The sequence below is a fragment of the Excalfactoria chinensis genome, chromosome 16 (genome assembly GCF_039878825.1).
Source record: "Excalfactoria chinensis isolate bCotChi1 chromosome 16, bCotChi1.hap2, whole genome shotgun sequence".
NCBI classification, from domain to species: domain Eukaryota; kingdom Metazoa; phylum Chordata; class Aves; order Galliformes; family Phasianidae; genus Excalfactoria; species Excalfactoria chinensis.
The window spans coordinates 5,639,213-5,649,023 of NC_092840.1; positions in this window are offsets into that span (position 1 = coordinate 5,639,213).

The window sequence follows — 9,811 nt, forward strand, 5'->3', positions numbered from 1 at the left end:
CTGAAGGCTGAGCAATTAATCCAATAGCTAGATAGGCTTTCAAGAGAGCGATTCCTCCGTGTAATCACAACACGTATTATCCTCCCTGTGAAAACACATGATATTGAATCAGTTCTCTCTCTGAGCGGGGCTATTCAGACTATTCATTTGTTTCAGTTCAAACATTTTCAGCCCGTCTTTCTGGCAGTGCAGCACTGGAAGTTCTCTGTCGGCTTTATGTATCCGCTCTCCATGTTGCATGGGCTGGAGATAAGAATGAAGCCATTCTAGGTTGGTGAGCGGCGCTTAGATTTCTCAGAGATAATTGAATCAAAGCTATTAGGGGAGTCAGAAAGAAGGATTGCTTTTTTATTCAGCCTAAAGAGGAACCTTCGCTCTGCAATGGTGGGGGCATCCCGAGTCACTCTCGGGTACTTGAAAGGGTGTCAGGATGGATGTGGATCTGAGCAGCCTGGTCTGGTGGTTGGTGAGGCTGCTTGTAGCAAGGGGTGGGGGGATGAAACGAGATGATCTTTGAGGTCCTTTTCAATCCATTCTATGATGATTCTGATTCCAGGGGAATGGCTGACGGTTGGACTGCATGAGCTTAGGGGTCTTTTCCAACCTTCATCATTATACAAGGGTCCCATCAGCCTGGGGCTGGCTCCGAGGGGTGGGAGTTCCACGATTACCATCAGTTCTGACCTCCTCGTTTGCATCCTTTTAAAACCGTATCTATGTAATTCTTTTGCTTTTGTGCCACCTCTGCCAAAGGCAAGAGCTCTCTGCAAGTCCTTCAGCCTCAGCACAAATAAATAATGCATCGGATCGACGGCGGAACCCAAAGCCTTAAATCCCATCTGCATGGGGCTGATCTCACGGCGAGGTGCACAGCCCCGTGATCTGAGAGCTGACGTTGTCCCTTTAATTTCATATCATTATTTCTGACTGGTGCGAGCGATCCGAAGGGCTGAACGTTTTCATCTCTCATTGTGACAAATACACGCTGTAATTCTTGGATCCAAATGTCAGTTTGCTCGGGAAATGAGTGGCCCTCAGAATGAGAAAGATTTCCAGGGGATTAAAACCGGGCCATTACTCTCCGGTTTAAATGCATTCAAGGCTCTGAAAGCCTATCTGCTTTGGTTCCTTTTGTACGAAAAGTTATTGACTTATCAAGGTTAAAATACATTCAGTATGGTCCAATAAAACAGGGATATCTCAGCATTCATGCTGTCATTTGCAGGTCCGTTTTCATGGCAACAGGGCTCTTTTTCTGCACATTAAACGGTTCAGTTGTGCAAAGTTCAGACATTACATAAACAGAAGAGGTAACAACAAAAAAAAATCAATGAGCTCGTGGGCATGGAAAAAGGAGATAGCATTGATTGGGGCCGGCATCGATATTTGGGATCGCTGGCTCCTGCCCTGCTCAGAGTCCTCCCGGACATAAAGGAGAGGCTGAAGGACACCAGGGGTTGGCTGTGTCTCCCTCCCGTTAATTAAGGCACCTCGTTATGGGCGGGCAGCAGCCACCCCTCTGCCACCTGGCAACTTTAATAAGGTCATGTCCACTTTGTGTGCTTTGGGGGGTCTTTGTTCCCTCTTTTGCTGCAGGGAGGGGAGACTGCCCTTGTCCGACCCTTGTCCATCCCTTGTCCATCCCTCATCCAACCCTTATCCAACCCTTATCTAACCGTTGTCCAACCCTTGTCCATCCCTTATCCATCCCTTGTCCATCCCTTGTCCATCCATACACCATGCAAATCCCAAGGCAGAAAACACCTCTACCCCCAAGGAAAGGCATTCCCATTTATTTCCAGCAGCATCTTCATAGGACATCAGTTTAGCCCCGTGCCAGCAAAAGGTGTGTGGGCTGCAGGGCAGGGAGAGGGGTATGGGGGTGATGGGTGGTGCTGTTCTGGTGCCATCACCTTGTCTCCATTCCAGAGGTGGTGTTGATGCTGGGTGGATGGCAGCAGGCTGTGCAGGGCACTGGGGAGAGTGATGTTGATGCTGATGGGAGATGTCAAGCTTTTTGTTTGCTGGTGTTGGTGGGGGGTGGGTAAGAGAGATTCCAGCATTCAAATGCTCTTTAGAGGAGAGACACCAACATCTGTTGGGGAAGCAAATGGAGAGCTGTGAACGGAGGGGAGATGGCCATGGGATAGCTGAGCATGAAGGAGGAGGAGAAGGAATGGGGAGGTAGAGGAGGAGGAGGAGGATGAAGAGGGAGGAGGAAGAGGAAAAGGAGGAGGAGGAGGGAAGAGGAAGAAGGAAGAACAGGAGCAGGGCTTTCCCAAACTGTGCTGGAGGATCTGCCACCCTATACTCCCCATCCAGCACCCCCCACATCAGAAATGTCCTCAGCATGGCCCAGAGCAGAGCCCAAGGAGAGAAACCACCCCCATCCTGTCCTTTGCTGAGCCTCAGCAGCACCCCAAACACCAGGGGTCAGCTGCTCCAGGGTACAGAAAAACCCAGTTTGGGCAAGGAGACACAGCAGGATGCACATCTCCATCCAGTCTCCGTGCCCCAAGGCATCTCTGTGCTGGCACTGGTGTGCTGGGGGTCAAAGAGGCAGAAGCTCATGCACTCTGTGTTTGTTCTTTTTTCTTTCCCACCCCCTCCCTCCCCCCCAGTTTATTTATAGATGCTGTGAGTTATTCATCTGCAACAAATCTCTCTTCCAGCCGGGTCCTGGGGCAGCCTGCATTATCTCCCAAGCAGCTGCACATCACCTGGCACGTTTTCCATGGGGGCATCAGCACTTGGCACCAATAACCCCAGTGTGTGTGTGTGGGGAGGTGACATGACACAGCACAGTCCTGAGTGGGTCCCCAGGACACTGGCTGCAGATTAACTCCACAACCAGAGTCCTGGGGGCCCGCTTAGGACCGTGCAGAGATAGAACAGGGATGCCGGTGCATTTCCCTTCCACCTGATTCAATTCTCTTGACAGTCAAGAATTTAAAATGATTTATTAAAAATGTATAAAGCCCGGTTGTTGGTGTCTCTCCTCTTGATAACAGCATTGTCTCCCGCGCCGCTCCCGTGTCAGATATGCTCAGCTTTGGTTTATGTTCCCCTCACTCAAACCGCTCCTGAAATGACATCCGTGCTGGATAAGAAAGATCCCGCCACTGTGCATATTAATTTTCAGCAGACTGCCTCGGGCAAACAAATTCAGACTTCAAGAGTCATTACAGCTGATCCACGACCTCTGGAAAGGCAGCGGCGTTGGGAGATGCTGATGTGGTGCAAAGGAGCCCATGCTCTGCCCATGCCCTGCCCATCCCTGCCCTTCCTTACCCATATCTTTCCCATCCCTGCCAGCCTCTGCCTGTTTCTGCCCACTCCCTGCCCATCCATGCCCATTAGATGTCTTTTCCAACCCTATTTATTCTATGATTCTACATCATGCCCATCCCTGCCCATCCTTGCCCGTGTGCTGCCCGTCTCTACCTGCCCCTCTCTGTTCCTGCCCATCTATGCCCATCCCAACTGGGTCCAGCCCCACTATCCCCGGTTTATTCCAATGGGATCAGGAGGTGGAAGGAGCCCATCACCATCCCATCCTGTTTGGATGTGGGGTTGCCTTCCCAATGTCTCGGGCACTGCGAATGCAGCAGGAAGATGAATGAAGATGTACACAGCATACGAACAGCTCTGTCCCCATGTGATATATTCCAGCCTTCAGCCATAAATCCGGTTATGGAGGCTCAGAGCAGAGGGCAGACAGAGGCGGAGGCACCAGCATCCCTGGTGCAATAAAGGTCGGGGCAAGCACGAGGTTGGGCTCCGGGGGCTTCAGACCCAGGAAGGATTTATTAGGAACAATTTGGAAACCAAAGAAAAAGACTGGGCACCTTCCATCTATGCACTGATCCTGCTGGTACCTGAGGTGCCCCATTCATTTCTCTTGGGCAGTGATTGCCCATACAGTGGGCACCCATCACATCTCTGGCATTGGGTACATGGGTCGGGGGTAATGCCAAGAGTGGGTTTGACTTCCATGGGAGAGGAGGGGGCCAGGGCTGGCGTCATGCACTGCTGAGCTTTACAAGCATTTATGGGTGTCCCCCTGCTGTGGAGCTTTGATCCCAGTGGAAAAAGAGCAAATGTAGCTTGCTGGCCCCTATACAGTGGGAGCAGAGCAGCTTTGAAGTCTCCCAAAATCAAACAGGAGGCACAAAGGCAGTGCCTGTTTATTCCTCTGCCATTCAGACGGAAGGAAGGAGCCTTCCTCTCCCTTTTTATTTGCTTGTTCTCAATTAGATGCTGCCTCTGGCTCACACCATAAAACGTGCTAACTTTCTCTGAGCAGCCCCAGGGGGGGAAATGGACTGGGTGGGATGATGGGAATGGGATGAGATAGGGATAGAGATGGGGGTACGGATGGGATGGGGATGGGGTAGGATGAAAATGGGGATGGGGATTTAGATGGGATGGGGATGATGAATAACCTGGGGACCTGGCACGGCCCCCACCTGACCTCAAAGGCCATGCCCAGCCCTTGCCATCCATTCAGCTCCTTCCCCAGGGGACCTCACGTGGCTCCAGGTGACAGCAAGCAGGTCTCCACCTCAGCAGGGCGCTTAGTCGGATTATAGCAATTAGCCCTGTCCCTAATTCTCACCCCGTTTTATCTTTACCTTTCAAAGGCAGGAGAAAAGAGCTGCTTTTTTTGCATCCCCCCCCCCCTCCCCTTCCCTTTTCTTTTTTCCCCCTTCTCGGTGGCCTCTTTCAACCCTGGGAGGGGAAGAGGAGCCCAGTGTGTGTGCGTGTGAGCGTGTGTTTTTTGTGAGAAAAATACTCATTGATCATTTCTGGGAATCAGGCTGTGTTTTTTACTCTGAAGCATCCATTATACACAGCTGCTTAATTGACGAGTGCTGCCTAGTCACCTCGGATGCCGGAGTAAAACAGCCTAAAAGCTCCAGCTCAGAGGAAGTCCGTGCTTTATAAATTGATTCAGGAGGAGAGAGAGCGAGTGAGCGAAAAAAAAAAGCATTAATTACAGATGCTTCTGTGGGCACTGTTTTATGGCAGAGAGACCAGGATGTGGGCAATTCTCCTAAATGTGCTGATTAGACAGCACTTCATGTCTCGGAGCACATTAAATGGGCTCTGTAAAGCTATTAAAGATGCAGTGCCATAAAGAATTGAAGAGAGAAAGGGAGCAGCGGAGCTCCAGCCCTGCTCCTGCCTGCAGAGCTCAGCAGCAACAAGTAGGCAGGAGGTGTCCCATGAACCTCCTGTCTGTAGGGGACAGTGTCTGGATCTGGGAGCTGCCAGACCTGGGGATGTCACCCCTGGGGTGGGAGAGGGGCTGGATCCCAGCCCTGACTTCTCTGACTGTTCCCTTTTAGCAGGGGCTGTCTCCATTCATCCTTACAGCAGGGGCTGAAATGGAGCCTTCTTGTACCATCCCTGCCCCCAGAAGGTCCCTCCTGGCAGCACAGCAGCACCAAGGTAGTGCTGGTTGCTGGCATCTGTGGGGTTATCCCCAGAGCATCCCTAAAGCATCACTGCACATCCCCAAAGCATCTCTGGAGCACCAATCTAAGCATCCTTCAGTCCCATCCAGCCTTGGGGTCAATATTAGATGTGCAATCCTTACCTGCGAGAACGCCCTCATCCTCAGTCCTAGGTCCAGCAGGGCATGCAATGTTAACAGAGCCCCTCTGTGCCACCATGCCGACAAATCAATTAGTCAGGACGCAGCTCACTAATTAGCATTCATTGGTATTATTATTCATTTGCACACTGCAGATTTCTGGGAATTAATCAGAAGCTTGATGGGAAGGAGACTCAGGTGCCAATGATGCCCAAAGCTGTGGCACCAAGGGGTGGGATGAGGATGGGGATGGGATGGAATGGATGGGGATGGGGATGAGGATGGGAATAAGATGAAATGGGAATGAATGGGGATAGGGCTGAGGAGATGCAGATGGGGTAGGATTTGGGGCTGTCATAGGTGATGCTGAATGACATTTGTCATCCACTTTGCACCCAATCTAGGATGACCCAATGAGGCGGGCACTGGTGCCAGTGCTGGGAGCTTTGGGCAGCAGATGGGATCACTCAGGCGGCTGCACACACGTGTGAGCAAACAGGACAGGAATTCACTCTTGAGGCTATGAAAGCACTGAGCTGTGCTGGCTCACCACAGCCCCATGGCAGCAGCGTGGCCCCAACACGGGGCACGGCCCCATGCAGTGCATGCAGTGCACACGGTGCGTGCAGTGTGAGCAGCGCACTCAGCACCCGCGGTGCTCGCAGCACGGCCCTCTGAAGGATAATCAATTTCCCTGAGTCAGAGAGAGAGACGCACTGTCCAAACGCATCAGCCTTTAAATGCCAACTTTCCTAATGCGATTTTACAATTTCCTATAATTGAGTCGCAGCGAAACTTCCCCCCTTTCCCTGGTAATTAGGTGGAATGAATTCAGCGCTCCCCAGCCTGCCGCAAACCTCCGGTCTGACAGATCATACCCCCTAAAAAACCATGTCACGCTATCCCCAGCCATGAAAACCCACCTGGGATGAGACATGGTTTGGGGCAATGTAATTTTGTGCCCCAGGAGCAATCCTTGGCCAGCAACCAACCCCAAGGCCAATGCACTTCTGCCCTAAATGCAGCCATGTAAGTGAATGATCACCTTGCTTTTCTTGGGTAAAAAACCCTTGGAGATGAGGAAGAGAAGGGCAGGACCCCTGGGCACAAGTCCTACATCCCAAGCAGGATCTGGTGCAGTAATGTCTGGGAGCTTGTCCCTTCCAGGGTTTCCAGGTCCTTACCCTGGAGCTGGGCAACTGGTGCATAGCTGGTGGCCACTGGGTGGTCTGAGAAAGCCATGGGTACAGGGATGGGATGGAGATGGAATGGGGATGAGGAAGGGGGTGGGGATGCAGATGTGGATAGGGATGGGGAAGGGAGTAGGGATGGGGATTGGGAAGGGGATGAGGCCATGCCACCAGGAGCTCTGGTGCAGCTCAAGGTTAGCGCTGGCAATTAAGGTCTGGGATTTGCATGCAGCAAATACTTCCAGCTAATTACAGGTTTAAAAGGAAAATGATTGGAGATAGGATTGTTTGCAAAATTGGGGCACAGCAGAGGAGCAGATCTGCTGTCAGGAGGCTTAACAGCTTTAACCCAATGCTGGCCAAGGTACTGCGGCACATCTGGGGGTATCACATCTAGGGGTGTCATCTGGCTGCCTATAGCAGAAGCTGATGATGTCCCATGGTTGGCCATGGCCCTGCTGTGACGAGGTCATGTGGCCTCAAGGGTCACAGGGGGACCCTCACCCCTGGGGGCTGCTTGGTGGCACCTGCTGCCCCAGTTGACTAAAGTGGGGTGAAGCAGAGAGACCCAGCAGCCTCCAAGTTCCCCACTAAACCCAGCATAAAAAAACCCAAAACCCAGGACCAAACGCCAGGGTGCTGAATGGATTCATTTAATTTTCCCTTCTCATTTGATCAAGAGCGGGGTGACATTTGGCAAAAGTTGCTGATGAGGGATTGAATGATTAATTGTCATGACAACCATTCCTGGTTAATGACAGGGATGAGATTGTGGCGGCATAAAAGGCAGCGAGTGGCCTTGAGTGCCTTGGTGCTAAATTACTAGGCATGTCACTGTTTGTGCTTTTGGTAAAACGTGGCCATGCGTTTCTAATGAGAGGTTAACTGTGTCCCCAAAGTAATTACAACTGATTGAAGAGGTAGTTAGTAATTAGAGGATTAACTGTAATGAGTCTCACCTGCAGCGGTTGCCATGGTGACTGTATTTTAGATGATTGGAGTTTAAAAGAGGATGGGTGGCAGGGTACTGGGGGTGCTCCCTGCACCCACAGTGCCCCATGGGGTGCCCTATGGTTGGACCCCCCCACCTCATGAGCTTGGGAGCCACCCAAGGGGACCACAGGTAAAGAGGTTGGGATGTCCCCATGGCCACCAGCAGCACCGTCAGCAGGGCCAAGCGATGCTGCTTTGACTCTGCTCATCCACTCCCTCTCTCAGATCACAATTTACAGTCCCATGTAAAACCTTCAAGTAGAGTATCTTTAATTATTCCATCCATAAATGATAAGAACCATTCATTTCAGGGCTCTCATTACAAATTTATACCTCTGTTTAATGTGCTCACCAACATCAGCCATCCCATGGCTCCGGGAGAAATATTGAACAATCCTTTCTGGAAAAGCTGAGCGGGTACCACTTGGGCAATTTCAGACTTGGGAAGAGAAATGGGTGAGAGCGGGATGATATTGGTTTTCAAAATGAAAACAGAGTTCAGCCCATGGGGACCAGGTCTGGACAAGATGGAAACCGTGAATCAGTGCTGAGACTCAGAACTGCTCATGGAGGTTTCCAGAGAGGATTCTGTCTCTGGTTTTGGAAATGGTTAAAAATGAGCTTCGTGTTTGTATAGAAACATAGATACGAACATCATAGTTTTGTATATAAAGATGCATGTAATACGTATTATGTGGGATCAGCATCCAGATTTCCAGGGAACTGCTGCGTGGTGAGTGGGGACAGGAATGGGGATAGAGATAGGATGAGGATGGAGATGGGAAAGTGGATGGGATGGGAGCAGGGATGGAAACCTGTCACCACTTTGCTCAGCCCAGCACACAGCAGCAGGTTTCCCTCCAGCACTCTGTGTCTGTTCCTGTGGGTACAACAGCAGCACACAGGGAAGCACAGCACGCCAGCAGGCCCTCTCCTTGGCAGACAGGATGGCTGCCCGCCAGTAGCATTTAATGCCATTACACCACAGATACAAGCATTAAAGTTGGCTTTTATGGATCATAAAATCTATTATTACCACTCGCTGCAGCCACCAGCCCAGCTGTGTGGGTGCACGGTCACCTCCTGCACCATCCCATTTTTAGAGCTCAGGAGTCCTATGGATGGGAGCAGCTACAGAGAGGACACTGCATGGTGGGGGGGGACACGGTAGGGATGTGGGAAAATGAGTTTTGCAGAGATGTTTGGTGGGACCTGGGAGCTGTGAGGGAACGTGGATTGGAAGCACGTGCTGTGCATGGTGCAAACTGAAATTGAAAACCCTCCAAATGCAAAATAATTAATGGGAATATTTGCACAAAGGTCTTAGGGGGGGTTTTTGTTTTGTTTTGTTTGCTATTCTTAAATTTAGGGGCAGCTATTACCTGCCAGGGCTCCTTTAAAGAGGAATTAGTAGTAGCTGCTGTAATTGCACACAAGAAGGAGTATCTTTCTGTGAGAGATAAGCTTATAATAAGCTGTCATTGCTGGATAGCTTTAGAGCATTAACATGTACGTTAATAGACGTGTAATTGGGTGTCCCCATCCAGGGACAGCTCTTTGTCACTGCTCCCTGTGTCCAGCACAAGGGAACCTGTGAAGCTGTTGCTTTGTGGAGGCTTTGCTGCGCTCTGCCATGATGTGCCATGCTCAGTGGATGGGATACTCTATGGATGGGATGCTCAGCAGATGGGTTATCCAATGGATGGGATGCTCCATGGATGGGATACTCACTGGGTGGGATGCTTTATAGATGGGATGGCCAATGGAAGGGAAGCTCCATGGATGGGATGATCCATGGATGGGATACTCACTGGGTGGGATGATCTATAGATGGCCAATGGATGGGAAGCTCCATGGATGGGATGATCATTAGATGGGATGCTCCATGGATGGGATGTTCACCGGGTGGGATGCTCCATGGATGGAAATCTCACTGGCTTCATGAATGCGGTGCTCATTAGATAGGATGCTCCATGGATGGACTGCTCATTAGATAGGATGCTCCATGGATAGGATGCCCAGTGGATGG